The sequence below is a fragment of the Nycticebus coucang genome, chromosome X, assembly GCF_027406575.1.
Source record: "Nycticebus coucang isolate mNycCou1 chromosome X, mNycCou1.pri, whole genome shotgun sequence".
Lineage (NCBI taxonomy): Eukaryota > Metazoa > Chordata > Mammalia > Primates > Lorisidae > Nycticebus > Nycticebus coucang.
In genome coordinates this window covers 53134335-53152229 of record NC_069804.1, presented here as the reverse complement: position 1 = coordinate 53152229, position 17895 = coordinate 53134335, and the positions used below count along the sequence as shown (strand labels likewise).

General features: G+C 44.5%; 1 pseudogene; it reads left to right on the top strand.

Moving 5' to 3' along the window:
- Positions 1-11970: 11970 nt before the first annotated feature.
- Positions 11971-13060, top strand: LOC128576802 (GRAM domain-containing protein 2A-like; annotated as a pseudogene).
- The last annotated feature ends 4835 nt before the right edge of the window (positions 13061-17895 follow it).

Genomic DNA, 17895 nt, shown 5'->3' with positions numbered 1-17895 from the left:
AAAAATGAAGTTCTCAATATTGAAATAGGCCGCAATGGGAAATTATAATTAAACTAGAAAAATTGAGAAAGAAAAAGGATCTGTATGGAAAAGGTTGAACTTAAAAAAAAAAAAAAAATCCACAACATCAAAAAAAACCAAACCAAAAAAAATAAATAAATAAAAAAATAAACACAACCAACAACAAAGCAGTATGTATATGTTATTCAATATCGTCTGGGCAACAAGTGGTCTTCTGGGGTATAAGATGTTAATCACAATTCTGATGCGACTGGGGGCTGCTAGTTTCTCAAACCCCAGCAGGTAGACACCCTAAATCTCTCTTCGGCCCACTTAAAAGGCAATTTGAACTTGTTCACTTACTGAGCAGAAGCTTTCTCAGGGAAGTGCTTGTTCCTGGAATCACTGCTGAAGTGGCTATCCACTTACCCTGTGTGCCAAAACCGGTCTCACTCTGCCCCTGAGGGTTAGGCCTGCAAGGCAACTCAGACCCCGCCCTTAGGCTACTTGGTCGCTGGGTTACCAGCTCCCAACCAATTCCAGCTCTGCAACCCTGAGGGCAGAGCTTGCTGGGGCAGATCGCTCACAATGTCTGCTTGTGACCCAGAGCCAAACACTATTAGCTCTGTCTGGCTCAGCAGCTCAGACTGGGGCCCTAGCCAAAGGCCAAAGTTCTCCACACTCCCGCTCAGGCTCTCCCCAAGGCAGTTCAGCTGAGTGCCAAGTCCAAAGACACCAAAACAGTTCACAGGTAAGGCCTTTCTGGTTTGCAGTCTCGCTGCTACTGAACTTACAGTTGCAGGCGGGTTTAGACGGATTGAACACACGCGACCACTTGCCGTTTTTCCACTGTTTTAGTCCTCCTCTTGGGGTCCAGAAGTCTCTCGCTGACTCCCTGTATCCTCTCAGGGGTGATGATAGGCAGATCCCACCAGCCAGAGATGCCTGGAGTCCTATCTCCCCAGACTCATGGTGCCCAGATGCAAGGAAGCTGTTACTCGACTGCCATCTTGCTCCGCCTCCCAAAGATGGTCTTCTCCAACACATTTCTTAACCTGAGCAGCCTAGATTGCCCACTGGAGCTGCCACTTAGCCACAGGAGGCAAACCAACACTACCCTAGGCCCTGTGAAGGGAGGTCCAACCCAACCCTCAAAGTTCTCTCAGTCACACCACATCCACACACGCTCATATGCCTCTCTCCACACCTGCCGATGAACTAATGCCCCAGGGGTTGATAAGAATCCCACTTTCACCCAAATAATGTGAACCCCAGATTGATTATACCTTGCCTTAGACATCTCCCTGTGTAGATACCTGTTCCTGCATGCCAGTTCCTCCTGGTGTTTTACTCCTTGACGACTGGAGTTCAAGTTCAAGTTCAAGTTCAACTCCTTGAGCAGCTTGTCTCAGCGGGGTTGATATGCGTTCTTCAACCTTCTCTCTTAGTGCAGCTCAAATCCTCCAGGTTACTTGCTGAATTTTTGTCCTTTAACTCTCCTTCTGGATGGGAGCCTCTGTGGAAAGCTGGCTTCAGTCAGCCATCTTGTCTCCTCCCCCTCGTTGGCTCACACTTGTAATCCCAGTATTCTTGGAGACTAAGGCGGGTAAATTGCTGGACTCACCAGTTCAAAACCAGCCTGAGCAAAAGAGAGTGTGCCTCTACTAAAAATACACAAACTGGGGGAAAAGGATCACTTCAGTCAGAGTGGGAGGTTGCAGTGAGCAATGAAGCCCTGGCACCCTACCCAGGGCTACAGCTTGTGACTGTCTGAACAAGCAACCAACCAACCAACAAACAAATAAACAAAAAGATTTTGGTGTCTACCAATGAAATACGTCTGAAATAATGAATGGACTATATGAAATGGATATTAAAGTTTATTATCGATTTAGGCTGGGTACAGGAGCTGATACCTAGAATCTCAGTGTCTTTGAGATGCCAAGGTGGGAGGATCATTTGAGGCCAAAGCATTCAAGGCTAGCCTGGGCAACATCTTAAGACCTCATCTCTACCAATCATGTTCAGAAACAATGAGCAAAGTGCTAGAACAAACCAAGCTGCTTGCAAGGCTTAGGCAAGAAGATCTCTGGAGCCCAAGAGGTCAAGGTTGCAGGGAGCTAGAATCACACCACTGCATCCAGCCTGGGGAACAGAGTGAGACCTTGTCTCTAAAATCAATCCATCAAGAATTAATTAATTCAAGGAACCAAAGAGCCTTGCTTATTTGCTCTTTCATGATCAAAGCAATGCTATGCATTTCCTTGTTTTTTTGAGACAGACTCTCCCTCTGAGAGGTACCTGAGGAGAGTACCCTGGCATCATAGGTGACTGCAACCCCTAACTCCTGGGCTTCAGCAATCCTCTTGCCTCATCCTGTGAAGTATCTGGGTGTACAGGTGGCTCAGGCCATGACACCCACCTGTTGGTTCTCTTTTGACTAAAGACAGGATCTGGCCCTTGCACAGCCTGGTCTTGAACTCCCGAGCTCCAGAAGTCACCCTGCCTGGGCCTCCCAGATTGCTATGATTATTGGACTGAGCCACCACACCTGGCCAATACAATGAGCATTGTACAGTTTGAAAATTGATAACTTGGACTCCTAATCCATTTTTCCTGGAGAACTGCCTACCCCTTTCCTTCTGTGTGTGGCACAGGGATTTTACCTTGTCTTTCCTTCCCTTTTTTTTACCTTTTTTCATCCTTTCTAGCCCCACTCCTTTTCTTTCCTTTCCCCATTCCCATTCCTTTCCTTTCTTTCATCGGAGATTAATATGAGGGTAAAAATGATGAGGGGAAAAATCCAAGGATATACAGAACAGCCACCCTCAATGTCCTGGGTCAAGGGCTCACCTACCTCGTGAACGTTGGCTCTTCTTTTAGTTGATTCATTTACTTACTTATTTCTTTATTTTTGAGACAGATTCTCACTTTGTCATCCTAGGTAGAGTGCATAGGCCTCATCATAGTTGACAGCAACGTAAAATCCTTGGTCTCAACCAATCCTCTTGCCTCAGCCTCTAAAGTACCTGTGACTACAGCCACCTACATCACACATGGCTAATTCTGCTAATTTTAATAATTTTACCTACATTGTTTTTATCTTTTTGTTGTTCTTGTGTGCCACAGATGCTCACTTTGTCCCCCTCGGTAAAGTGGCAGGGCCTCATAGCTCACGGTAGCCTGAAGTCAAGTGAGCCTCTTGCCTTAGCCTCCTATATGGCTGGGAGGACAGGGCCCGCTACAATGCCTGGGATCTCATTCTGGCTCAGGCCAATCAGTAACCACTGAGACCAACCAATCTAACTGCTTCAGACTCCCAGAGTGCTAGGTTTACAGTTGTGAGCCACCCTGCCCAACCAGGGACTTAGAATGATTGATACTGAAAACCAAAGTAAAGAAAAACCCAAAACTCACTACTTTCGAACAGTGGTACACTTTATTAGGTTCATGGGCTTCAGATAACATTCTTGTGGTCTACCTGTAGAGTGAAAACATCACATAACAACAGTGGTCTGACACATCTATCCTCAGCTTTGTGTTCCCTGATGTCATCATGGTAGCTGGAAACCAGCCAGGATGCTCAAGCAATTCATCCTCTTGCCTCAGCCTCCTATGTTGTGGGCACACACCACCATGCTTGGCTGACCTTTTGTGCTTTTCATAGAGACTGAGGGTCTTTCTTTTGCTCAGGCTGAGGTAGAGTTCCTCACCTCAAGCAATCTTATGTCCTGGGCCTCCCCCGTGGACTAGGATTACAGGTCTCTGCCAACCTGCTAGGCCATGGCTTATTAATAATATTCTATTTGTTTCCTATAGCATTCTTTTATTTTTTTATTTATTTTTTTTTTTTTGTAGAGACAGAGTCTCACTTTATGGCCCTCGGTAGAGTGCCATGGCATCACATAGCTCACAGCAACCTCCAACTCCTGGACTTAAGCGATTCTCTTGCCTCAGCCTCCCAAGTAGCTGGGACTACAGGTGCCTGACACAACACCCGGCTATTTTTTTGTTGCAGTTCGGCCAGGGCTGGGTTTGAACCCGCCACTCTCAGTATATGGGGCCGGCACCTTACTGACTGAGCCACAGGTGCCGCCCTCCTATAACATTCTTCTATTCATTCTACAGAACAGAGGTCTAGGAGCACTGGCCCATCTGATCCATCACTTGTTTTGCAAATACAGTTTTAGGGCTATCAACTTGCCGATATGTGACAAATTGTCTAGGACCATTGTCCGATTTCTTCCCATATAACCTTGTATCGCTGGGCAGTGAGTGAAGTTGCACATCAGGTAGTGCTGAAGGTGACAGGGATTTCAGCTTCATTCAGCTTCATTAAAATAATGTGTATGAGCTTGTGTTGTGGTTTAACATGGACCACATACCAGATTTATGGCTCATCAATTGACATGGATAAGTCAGCAGATTAGACGGCAACTCCATCCGTTCAATCATGGTTGAATTATAATCCTAGGTTGGCTAGAGATAGAAAAATGTGGAAGGCCCAGAGTGTTGAACCCTGCACGTGATCCTAGCATTCTGTGAGGCTCAGGCCTGTATCACTATCATTTTGGGAGGCTGAGGTGGGTAGATTGCTTGAGCTCACAAGTTCCAAATCAACCTGGGCAAAAGAGAGACTGAGTTGCTACTGAAAATACACAAACTGAGGAAAGAGGAACACTCGAGTCTACTAGGAGGTGGCCGTAAGCTGTGGAGCCATGGCACTTCCCAGAGCAACAGTTTCAGACTGTCTCAAAAGCAAACAAACAAAAATTTCACAACTCCCAATGAAAGATGTCCATAATAATTAATTGACTGTACTAAATGTATATTAAAGTGTGTTATAGATGTAGTGTCAGTACAGGAGCTGATACCTAGAATCTCAGTATCTTTGGGAGGCCAAGGTGGGAGGATCATTTGAGGCCAAAGCGTTCAAGGCTAGCCTAGGCAACATCTTTGGACCTCATCACTGCCAATGATGTTTGAAAACAATGAGTCAAGTGCCAGAATACACCTAGCTGCTTGCCAGGCTGAGGCAGGAAGATCTCTGGAGCCCTGGAGATCAAGGTTGAATCACACCACTGCACTCCAGCCTGGGGAACAGAATGAGACCTTGTCTCTAAAATCAATCTATCAAGAATTAATTAATTCAAGGAACCGCAGAGCCTTGCTTATTTACTTTGTCATGATCAAAGGAGCACCATGCATTTCCTTGTTTTTGAGACACAGTCTCACTCTGTGGCCCTGAGGAGAGTACCCTGGCATCATAGCTCACTGCAACACCAAACTCCTGGGCTGCAACAATCCTCTTGCCTCAGCCTCCCAAGTAGCTGGGCCTACAGCTGACTCAGGCCAGGACAATCACATATTGGTTCTATTTTGACTAGAGACAGGGTCTGGCTCTTGCTTATGCTGGGTCTTGAACTACTGAGCTGAAGAAGGCGCCCTGCCTGGGCCTCGCAGACAGCTAGGATTACTCGACTGAGCTACCCCACTTGCCCAATACAATGATGAGTGCTATGCCATTTGAAAATTGATAACTACGTTATATACCTAATCCATTTGTCTTCAACTACTGGCTACCCTTTGCTTTGTGTGTATGTGTGAGGGGGCGTAGGGATTTTACCTCTTTCTTTCCTTCCTTCCTTTTTTATTTTTTTCCTTTCCTTCCCATTTTCCTTTCCTTTCCTATCTCTTCCCCTTCACCATCCTCATACCTTTCATTTCTTTCATTTGAGATGAATATGAGGGTAAAAATGATGAGAGGAAGATTCGAAGGATATATACCACAATCAACTCCCAACCCCCTGGGGCAAGGGCTCAACTACCACGTGAGTGTTGGCTCTTCTTTTATTGATTTATTTATTACTTATTTCTCTATTTTTGAGACAGAGTCTCATGCTGTCTCCCTGGCTAGAGTGCCTTGGCCTCATCATAGTTCACAGCAACGTAAAATCCTTGGTCTCAAGCAATCCTCTTGCCTCAGCCTCTAAACTAGCTATGACTACAGGCACCTGCCACACACATGGCTCAAGTTCCTATTTTGGCAAATGTTACGTAACTCGTTTCTGCCTTTTATTTTGGTGTGTGAGACAGATGTTCACTTTGTCACCCTTGGTAATGGGGCAGGGCCTCATAGCTCATAGCAACCTGAAAGTCCTGGAGTCAAAGGAACCTCTTGCCTTAGCCTCCCATGTGTCTGGGATAACGGGGGCCCACCACAATGCCCAGGCTCTCATTCTCGCTAAGGCTGGTCAACAGCTCCTGATCTCAAGCCATCCACCTGCTACGGCCTCCCAGAGTACTAGGATTACAGTTGTGAGCTACCTTCCCCAGCCATGAATGTTGAATGAAAATTACTGAGAACCAAGGTAAGAAATACTGAAAAATCACCATTTTCTTATCTAATCATTTTTTATTAAGTCATTTGTACATAGATCATAAATACATTTATGCCATTATGGGATTCAATGTGTTGATTATTTTTACAAATTGGAGAGCTTATATCCTACTAATCATCATAGCCTTCACCTCATTTATCCAATTACAGCATTAAGACATTTGTGTTCTACACCTGAAAGATCCAACTTGTACTTGCAATATGCTCCATAAATGTGGTCCCCCTACTAACCCTCCCTCTATCGACCCACCCCACTCTCTTCCCCTGCCCTCCCCTGCCCTCCTTCATCCTAGGCTATAGTTGTGTTTCATTTTTCATATGCCAGTGAAAAATCACCATTTTCTAACTTGGTCGTACACTTCACTAGGCTTCATGGGCTTCAGATAACGTTCCTGGGGTCTACCTGTAGAGTGAAAACATCACATGACAACAGTGGCCTGGCACATCTCTCCTCACCTCTGTGTTCCATGATGTCATAATGGTAGCTGGAGTGGGGCCAATATGCTCAAGCAATCCATCCTCTTGCCTTAGCCTCCTAAGTAGGTGACACAGACCACCATGCTTGTCTAACCTTTTTTGCTTTACATAGAGACTGAGGGTCTTTCTTTTGCTTATTCTGAGGTAGAATTTCTCACCTTGAGCAATCTTCCACCCAGCACCTCCCCCATGGACTAGGATTACAGGTCTGAGCCACCCTGCTTGGCCATGGCTCTTTGATAATATTCTATTGCTTTCCTATCATATTCTTGTATTAATTCTATAGACCAGAGATCTAGGAGCACTGGCCATTCTGACCCATCACTCACTTTACAAAAAATGTGTTATGGATATAAGTCTTGCCTATATGTTACAAATTGCCTAGGAGGATGATCCAAGTCCTCCCCATAAACCCTGGTATAACTGGGCACAGAGTGAAGTTGCAAATCAGGTAGTTCTAAAGGTGAAAGGGATTTCACCTTCCTGAAAATAATGTGTATGACAGTAGACCACATCTCAGATATACTGCTCATAAATTCACGTGGATAAGTCAGCAGATTGGATGGCAACTTCATTCGTTCAATCATGGTGGAATTACAATTCTAGGCTGACTAGAAATAGAATTTGGCAGCCCCAGCATGGTGGCTCAGACATGTAATCCCAGCATTCTGGGAGGTTAAGGTGGGTAGATTGCTGGTATCACCAGTTTGAAACCTGCCTGAGAAAAAGCGAGAGTGTTCCTCTATTAAAAATACGCAAACTGAGCAAAAAGAATCACCTGAGTCTGAGTTGGAGGTTGTCATGAGCTACGAAGCCAAGGCACCCTATCCAGGGCTGTAGCTTGTGACTGTCTCAACAACAAACTACCAACCAACCAACACACATATATATGAACAAAAAACATTTGGCAACTACCAATGAAATACATCTGTAATAATGAGGGCAGCGCCTGTGGCTCAGTCGGTAAGGCGCCAGCCCCATATACCGGGGGTGGCGGGTTCAAACCCGGCTCCGGCTGAACTGCAACCAAAAAATAGCTGGGCGTTGTGGCAGGCGCCTGTAGTCCCAGCTACTCGGGAGGCTGAGGCAAGAGAATCGCTTAAGCCCAGGAGGTGGAGGTTGCTGTGAGCTGTGTGATGCCACGGCACTCTACCGAAGGCCATAAAGTGAGACTCTGTCTCTACAAAAAAAAAAAAAGAAAAGAAAAAAGAAAAGAAATACATCTGTAATAATGAATTGAGTGTATGAAATGGATGTTAAAGTGTATTATTGATTTAGGCTGGGTACAGGAGCTGATACCTATAATCCCAGTGTCTTTGGGAGGCCAAAGTGAGAGTATCATGTGAGGCCATGTTGTTCAACGCTAGCCTGGGCAAAATCTTAAGACCTCATCTCTACCAACAATGTTTGGACACAATGAGCCAAGTGTTAGAACACACCTAGCCACTTGCCAGGCTGAGGCAGGAGGATCTCTGGAGTCCAGGAGATCAAGGTGGCAGGGCGCTAGAATCACACCACTGCACTCCAGTCTGGGGAACAAAGTGAGATCTTTTCCCTAAAATCAATTAACCAAGAATTAATTCAAGGAACCACAAAGCCTTCCTTATTTACTCTTGGATCAAAGGAATGCTGTGAATTTCCTTGTTTTTGAGACAGAGTCTAACTCTGTGGCCCTGAGGAGAGTATCCTAGCATCACAGCTCACTGCACTACCCAACTCCTGGGCTTGAGCAATCCTCTTGCGTCAACCTCCCAAGTAACTGGGCCTACATATGGTTTGGGCCATGACACCCACCTACTTATTCTCTTTTGACTAGAGACAGGGTCTGGCTCTTGCTCAGGCTGGTCTTGAACTCCCGAGCTCAAGAAGTCACCTTGCCTGGGACTCCCAGATTGCTAGGCATATAGGACTGAGCCACCACACCTGGCTAATACAATGAGAGCTGTGCAATTTGAAAACTGATATACTAACTCAGATACATAATCCATTTTTGTGGGAAAACTGGCTACCCTTTTCCTTCTGTGTGTGGCACAGTGATTTTACCCTGTTCTGTCTTTCTTTCCTTTCCTCCTTTCTTTATTTTCTTCATCCTTTCCTAGCCCCTTTTCTTTTCTTTCCCTTTCCTGGCCCCATTCCTTTCCTTTATTTTATTTGAGATGAATATGAGGGTAAAAATGACGAGGGGCATAACTGAGGGATGTACAGAACAACCACCCCCGCCAAAGCCCTGGGGCAAGGGGTCACCTACCTCCTGAACTTTGGCTCTTCTTTTAGTTTATTTACTTACTTACTTATTTCTTTCTTTAATTTTGACACAGAGTATCACTCTGTCACCCTGGCTAGAGTGGCTAGGCCTCATCATAGTTCACAGCAACATAAAATCCTTGCTCTCAACCAATACTCTTGCCTCAGCCTCTAACATAGCTTTGACTATGGCCACCTGCCACACGCATGGCTAATTCTGCTATTTTTATTAATTTGATATACTTTGTTGTTATCTTTTTTGCTGTTGTTTTTGCATGAGACAGATGCTCACTATGGCACCCTCAGTAAATTGGCAGGTCCTCATTGCTCAGAGTAACCTGAAACTCCTGGAGTCAATTGAGCCTCTTGCCTTAGCCTTCCATGTGGCTGGAAGGACAGGACCCACCATAAGGCCTGGGCTCTCATTCTGGCTCAGGCCAGTCAACAACCCCTGAGCTGAAGTGATCCAACTGCCTCCACGTCCCAGAGTGCTAGGTTAACAGGCTTGAACCACCTTGCCTGGCCAGGAGCTTAGAATGAATGATACTGAAAACCAAAGTAAAGAAAAACCCAAAACTCACCATTTTTTAATTTGGTGGTACACTTCAGTAGGCTTCATGGGCTTTAGATAATGTTCCTGTAGTCTACCTATAGAGTGTAAACATCACATAACAACAGTGACCTGACACATCTCTCCTCAGCTCTGTGTTCCCTGATGTTATAATGGTAGCTGGAAACCAGCCAGGATGCTGGAAACCAGCCAGGATGAAACCAGCCATCCTGTTGCCTCAGCCTCCTATGTAGCTGGCACACACCACCATGCTTGGCTAACCTTTGTACTTTTAATAGAGATTGAGGGTGTTTCTTTTGCTTAGGCTGAGGTGGAGTTCCTTGCCTCAAGTAATCTTCCACCCAGGGCCTCCCCCATGGACTAGGATTACAGATCTTAGCCACCCTGCTAGGCCATGGCGCCTTAATAATATTCTATTTTTTTCTTCTATTTATTCTATACACCAGAGGTCTCGGAGCACCGGCCCATCTGACCCCACACTTGTTCTGCAAATACAGTTTTAAGGCTATCAACTTGCCTATATGTTGCAAGTTGTCTAGTAACATTGTCCTATTCTTCCCCATAAACCCTTGTGTCTCTGGGCAGTGGGTGAAGTTGCACATCAGGTAGTGCTTAGGTGACAAGGATTTTAGCTTCATTCAGCTTCAAGAAGATAATGTGTATGACCATGAGATGTGGTTTAACCATTGACCACATATCAGGTTTACGGCTCATCAATTGACATGGATAAGTCAGCAGATTGGAGGGCAACTCCATTCGTTCAATCATGGTTCAATTACAATCCTAGGTGGGCTAGAGTTAGAAAAATGTCACACCCAGTGTGTAATCCTAGCATTCTGTGAGACTCAGTCCTGTAATCCTAGCATTGTGGGAGGCTAAGGCGGGTAGATTGCTTGGGCTCATCAGTTCGAAACCTACCTGGGCAAAAGGGAGACTGAGTCTCTAATGAAAATACACAAACTGAGGAAAGAGGATCAACTGAGTCGAGTTGGAGGTGGCCGTAAGGTATGAAGCCATGGCACTCTACCCAGGGCAACAGCTTCAGATTGCCTAAAAAGCAAACAAACGAACAAGCAAACTCCCAATGAAAATGCAACTTCCTTTTTATTATTTTTTTTTTTTTATTAAATCATAGCTGTGTACATTAATGTGGTCATGGGGCACCATACACTAGTTTCTTTTTTTTTTTTGATTTATTTTATTTTATTTTTTATTTTTTGAGACAGAGTCTCACTATGTTGCCCTGGGTAGAGTGCCATGGGGTCACAGTTCATAGCAACTCCTGGGCTTAAGCGAGTGGTTCTCAACCTTTTTTTTTTTTTTTTTACATGAGATAAAATGAATTTTATTAAAATAAAGCAGAAAAAGCAAGGTATTCAGTTTATTAGGCTGACAACATCAATCAGGTTCTTTTTTGCTGTTTAGTATGACTACAGATTAAGCTTTTAGGAAAAAAGTGAAAATCTGTACAATTTTGTTCACGGGACATTGACATTAAACATCAACATCCAGCACAGTCTGAGCAGTTGGGGAAGTGGACAACCATCAGAACTCTGAACTGTCGGTGACAGGAATTCAGCCGAGCACACCTCGCTGTGTCCACTGCTCTGCCAAGTGTCACACCTCGCTGTGCTGTCACTGTGGTGAGGGAGCAGTGGGGCACTGGGCTGTCTCCGTCTCTGAACACCACTAATCAGGCTTCACTGTCTAAGGACTTGTGCTTTTTATTTTATTTTATTTTATTTTTTATTTTTTTTATTAAATCATAGCTGTGTACATTAGTATGATCATGGGGCACCATACACTTGGTTCATAGACCGTTTGACACATTTTCATCACACTGGTTAGCATAGCCTTCCTGGCATTTTCTTAGTTATTGTGCTAAGACATTTACATTCCACATTTACTAAGTTTCACATATGCCCTTGTAAGATGCACCGCAGGTGTAATCCTATCAATCCCCCTCCCTCTGCCCACCTCCCCCTTCCCTCCCCTCCCTTTCCCCCTTCCCCCTATTCTTAGGTTGTAACTGGGTTATAGCTTATAAAAAAAAAAGAAAGAAAAAAAGAAAATGCAACTTCCAAGGAAAGACATCACAATAATTAAATCCTGTACTAAATGGAAATTAAAGTGTCTTATAGATTTATTGTGAGTACAGGAGCTGATACCTGGAATCCCAGTGTCTTTGGGAGGCCAAAGTTGGAGGATCATTTGAGGCCAAAGAATTCAAGGCTGACCTGGGTAACATCCTAAGGCCTCATCTCTGGGAGGGGCTGTGATGACAGCTCCTAGTCGGAGGGAGGCCCCCGAGGTGGGTAGGCATAAACTGAACTTCAAGCTTTCAGGAAAGACGCTGTGTGAGACTCCCCTCTTCCATCAGCTGCACTAGAACTTCTGCCTCCCAACTGTGACTTCTGCAGTGTCACACTGAATATCAGAAACAGTCTTGTGACCAGCAAATGCCTGGAAAGACGGCTTCTCTGAACAACCCTGTGTCCTGCACAGAGGAAGCAGACAGAGCTCAGGAACCCCAAGACTACAGTCTGCACTCGCTAGAAAGCTTGAAGGGTGAAGAGATAAAGAGGTGCAGCTGTGAGGGGCTGCCACTGAGTAAATAAAACCAGCCATACCACAAGCTGTTTAGGCACATCCCTCTGGAGGGGATTGTTCTCAGAGTGTGCTCCTGTGCCCCCCCAGAGGGACCTCCTTCTCCAGGGCCAACTCTACATCTCCCCCAACTGGCTTTGCTTCCATGCCAGCCTCTTTGGCAAAGGTATCAAGATGTCATTCCTGTGGTGTCTGTACAAATAATCAAAAAACACAAAATGGCATGGCTCCTTTCCAATGGACTGGCCATCACCACCAACAACAACCAGAAGTATGTCTTTGTGTCACTGGTTTCCCGGGACAGTGTATATGACATGCTGAGGAGAGTCTGCCCCCACCTGAAGCCTTCCAGAAAGAAGAGACTGAGTATGAGAAAGTTTCCACACAAAGCATTCTGCAAGTCTCTGGAAGTCTTCATCACAGAGATGAAGTGGAGAAAGGTGTGCCCTGCCTGCAAGTCCCTGTCCCCCCCAGACAGCATCCCTTGTATCCCTCAGGTATCCATGGACTCCACAGACAGAATCGTTCCCTCCAGAGAGCCCTCACTGTCTGAGGATGACGCCTGTGAGGAGGATGAGCTGAAGGAGGTGTCTGAGAGTGACAGAGAGTGGAGGCTTTAGGATTACCGGTTCCTCAAGGTCTTCTTTATGCTGATCTGCTTCTTGGTCATGCCCTTGTCCAATCTGGGATTCTGCATCTCCCAGCTAGAACAGCAGTTATGTTCCTTAAATTGGGATGGCCCAGTACCTGGGCACAGGTAACAGCCACTTGGCCTTTGTTCCCACTCCTCCAAGAAGACAGCTCTGGGTGCTAAGTCTCCACCAGCCATTCCCTGGGTTTATGCTGCTGCTGTGCTGAGATTGAGTAAGAAGGCAAATATTGCAGATCCCTCCTTCTTCTTCCTACCCATTCTTCCCCCTCCCCACAATGAGTCATCTGAGGTACCTGTTTACAACATAACTGGCTCCTACAATTTTTGGACTCAAACGAGAAGCCAGATTCTTTGGAACCACCTGAGGAATTCTGGACACTAAGCTTCAAAAAACACTTAAATGAGAAAAAAAATTAACCTGTCCTTGGAAACAGTTGTGGCACACAGGCAGAACACTGCAAGCCACCTCAAGGGACAAAGGCCATGCTTTGATACCTGGAGTGTGGCTCTCTGTCACGTGGCTCACTCTGGTGGTGGGGTCAGAAGCTGTAACACAAACCACCAGTTTGAGCTCCACTGTCCCCAGCACACTACATTCTGAGGGGCTTCTCTGCAGGGATCCAGGCTAGGGGATTGCCAAGGGGCTGTGAGTACAGAGAGGAGGGCTTAAGGCCAGAACTCCAGCAAGAGATAAATTTTCCTGCTCTGGGCTAAGGCTGTGTGCTGGCCCCTCATGAGGAGGCTGGCTGAGCCTGGGAAGATGCTGCCTGCAGCAGGGCATGGTAGCAGGGATTGTAAAGAACAAAAGTCCCAGAATTCCATGTTCTTGGCTCTCACTTTCTGGCAAGACAGGAGGACAAGGGCCTTTGTGGCCACACACCTGGTAGCTCATCTTGTCCATGTATGTCAAATATTGTCAAGGTGTCCCAGGCCCTGGAAGTAGGGTATGGCAAGGATGGAGGCTTTGAGCCTTGCTGTATACTTGCTAACTGCCTAGATCTCAGGAAGGCTTGGTTGGGCGGACAGGTATGTTGGTGTTGGGCCAACACAAGGCAGGGCTCACTCACATCACCTGCAGCCACAGAGGGTCCTCCACTTCATAGGATACATTCTCCATTAATCTGGTGACAGTGTCCTAGGTGGGCTTGCTGTAGTGCAGGAACCACGCCAGTGGGGTCTGTTAGATGCCTTTGGGAACAAGAGAAGTAGGGGAGAAAGGTGGACATGGTGGTGGTTTTGCCTTGGAGATTCTTCCTGCTTTGTCAGGGCCATCTTTATTCCTAAAACCTTCTCCATGTCCCAGAACTCTTGTCAGATCTCCCTGGGAGTCTCATCTGCTGAGATAGTGCCTTTGAAAGGCCTTTGTGAGGAGGCCACGGGTATAAAGGAAAGTCATTGGTGATAGGGTGGGTGGTGTCAGAAATAGCCACCATTTACCCCACTTCAGACACTGACAGGTTAGTCAGGAGAAGAAATCCATGTGGAAATTATTGCAGAGCCATGATTGTCTATCCTGTTTATCACAAACATAACTGAGGATCAGAGGGATGGCCAGGAAGTGACAAATCTCTGAGCTCAGACTGGGAGTCTTTTCATCCTCTCCCTATCCCAGTTCCTACAATTAAGAGCTCTTGTGTGTGTTGCTTGCACCCAATCTGTACACCTCAAGTGAAACTCACAGTTCTGATCTCCTCATAGTGCCACACTGGATGAATAGTCATCCTATTGTTGTTTTGTTTTTTTTAAATCAGCCCTTTTCATCAATCTTTTCCATCATATTTTCAGGGCAATAATCCTTCTAGCCTCAGCACTTGCCTACCCAGGTGGGGGAAAACAAATCCATTCTCTGAGCCTTGCTTGGTTGAACCAGTGGCCACGAGAGGTGCCAATTCATGGGTAGACGTGCCAAGGTGCTGGTGAACCTGGTTGCAGCTGCACCTCTGTCTCAAAAAGGGCAAGAGGTATGCTGTGAGAAAGTTGGCTTTGGAGTCAGGCCTGGGGCCCTGGGCTTTAAGGGTGTAGGTGTGCCTGTACCCTTTCCCACAGTTAAAAAAAAAAAAAAGGAAGAAACAGAAAAAAAACAAAAAACTCATGCCTACCAATAATGTTTGGAAACAATGAGACAAGTGACAGAACACACCCAGCTGCTTACCAGGCTGAGACAGGAAAATCTCTGGAGCCCAGGATATCAAGGTTGCCAGGAGCTAGAATCACACCACTGCACTCCAGCCTGGGGAACAGAGCGAGACCTTGTCCCTAAAATCAATCAATGAAGAATAATTAATTCAAGGAACCACAGAGTCTTGCATATTTACTTTTTCTTGATAAAAGGAGCTCTATGCATTTCCTTGTTTTTGAGACACGGTCTCACTCTCTGGCCCTGAGGAGAGGACCCTGGCTTTGTAGCTCACTGCAACGCCTAACTCCTAGGCCTCAGCAATCCTCCTGCCTCAGCCTCCTGAGTAGCTGGGCCTACATCTGGCCCAGGCCATGACACCCACCTATAGGTTCTCTTTTGACTAGAAACAGCGTCTTGCTCTTTCTCAGGCTGGTTTTGAACTCCTGAGCTGAAGAAGGCCCCCTGCCTGGACCTCCCTGACTGCTAGGATTACCAGACTGACCCACCTCACCTGGCCAATACAATGATGAGCGCTGTGCAGTTTGAAACTTGATGACTAACTTAGATACCTAATCCATTTTTCCTCAACTACTGGCTACCTTTGCTTTGTGTGTGTGTGGCGGGGGTTGGGGGAGGGATTTTACCTTTTCCTTTCTTTCCTTCCTTTCCTTATTTTTTATCCTTTCCTTACCAATTTCCTTTCCTTTCTCATTTTCTTTTCTTTCCTTTCCTATGCCTTCCCCTTCCTCATCCCCATACCTTTCATTTATTTCATTTGAGATGAATATGAGGATAAAAATGATTAGGGGCACAATCAAAGGATATACACAATGACTAACCACCAACCCCCTGGGTCAAGGGCTCAACTATCACGTGAATGTTGGCTCTTCTTTTAGTTGATTTATTTACTTATTTCTTTCTATATTCTTTTAATTAAGTCATATACACATAGATCATGAATACATTTATGCATATGTGGGGTACAATGTGTTGATTTTTTTAATACAATTTGACGTACTTACATCAAACCAATCAACATAGCTTTTGCCTCATTTACTTGATTATTGTGTTAAGACATTTATGTTCTACACTTGACAGATTTAACTTGCAGCCTTGCATTATGCTCCATAGGTGTGGTCCCGCTGTTTATCCTCCCTTCATCAAATCTCCTCCCTCCCTTCCCTTCCTACTCCATTACTCTCCTTCATCCTGGGTTATAGTTGTGTTCTATCTTTCATAAGAAAGTGTGAGTAAATATAACTTGGTTTCATAGAAGGACTGAGTACATTGGATACCTTTTTCTGCATTCTTGAGATACTTTACTCAGGAGAATATGTTCCAGGTCCCTCTTTGTAAACATAAAAGAGGTAAATTCTCCATCCTTTTTTAAGGCTGCATAGTATTCCATGGCATACATGCACCGCAATTTATTAATCCATTCATGGGTTGATGGGCACTTGGGCTTCTTCCATGACTTGGCTATTACGAATTGAGCTGCAATGAATAATCCGATGCAAATATATTTTTTGCTAAGTGATTTTTGATCTTTTGGACATACTCCTAGTAGAAGAATTGCAGGATCCAATGGCTGGTCAATTTTAGATCCCTGAGTGTTCTCCAAACTTCTTTCCAAAAGGAACATATTAGTTTGCATTCCCACCAACAGTAGAGAAGTGTTCCCTTTTCTCCACATCCATGCCAACATCTGTAGTTTGGGATTTTGTGGTGTGGGCTACTCTGAGTGGAGTTAGATGGTATCTCAAAGTGGTTTTGATTTGCATTTCTCTGATGATTAAAGATGATGAGCATTTTTTCATGTGTCTATAGACCATGCGCCTGTCTTATTCAGAGAAGCTTCTGTTCAGGTCTCTTGCCCATAGTGAAATGGGATCCCTTGTTCTTTTCTTATTAATCAGTTTCAGTCTGTGTGGATTCTGGTAATCAGACCTTTGTCAGAAACATAATCTGCAAATATCTTCTCCCATTCTGAGGGCTGTCTACTTTCTTTACTTACTGTGTTCTTGGCAGTGCAGAAGCTTTTTAGTTTGATCAGATCCCAGTAATGTATTTTTGGTATTCCTTCAATTTGCCGTGGGGGTCCTCCTCATAAAGTTTTCTCCCAGGCTAATTTCTTCAAGTGTTTCCCCTGCACTCTTTCCAAGAATCTTTAAGGTTTAGTGTCTTACGTTTAAGTCTTTTATCGAGTGAGAGTAAATTTTTGTTAGAGGTGAAAGGTGTGGGTCCAGTTTCAGTCTTTTACAAGTCCCAGCCAATTCACCCAGCACTATTTGTTAAATAGGGAGTTTTTCCCCAATATAAGTTTTTATTTATTTATTCTTTTAATTTTTATTTCTACACATACATGTGTTAATTAGGTTTCCATTTTTTTGCCTTCACAAAATTAAAAAGACTTAAAATTTAATAACAATAACAATGTCTAAGATAAGGATTAGAAAAAAAACCTAAGAACAAACGAACATAAATACATTCAGAAAAGAAATCAGACAATTGCTACATTGAAATATTAAGCAATAATAATAATGCAAAGAAAGTAACTTTCACATTACGAGTACGTCTATTATAGAATGCTTTGACTCTTAGATTCAGTATGGAGTCATCAGTTAACTTCTTATTTTTTTAAGTATCAAAAAATAGACAACTAATATTTGTAAATAAAAGTAAAAGATAATTTCAAAAAACAGATCATGCTAGATCTTATAGACAGTAGAAAAAGAAGAAATACATCAAAATCATTCTACTTGATCTGGGTACACCTGATATTAAAGTTGGAGAAAATATATTATTATAAAGGAGAAATTACAAAC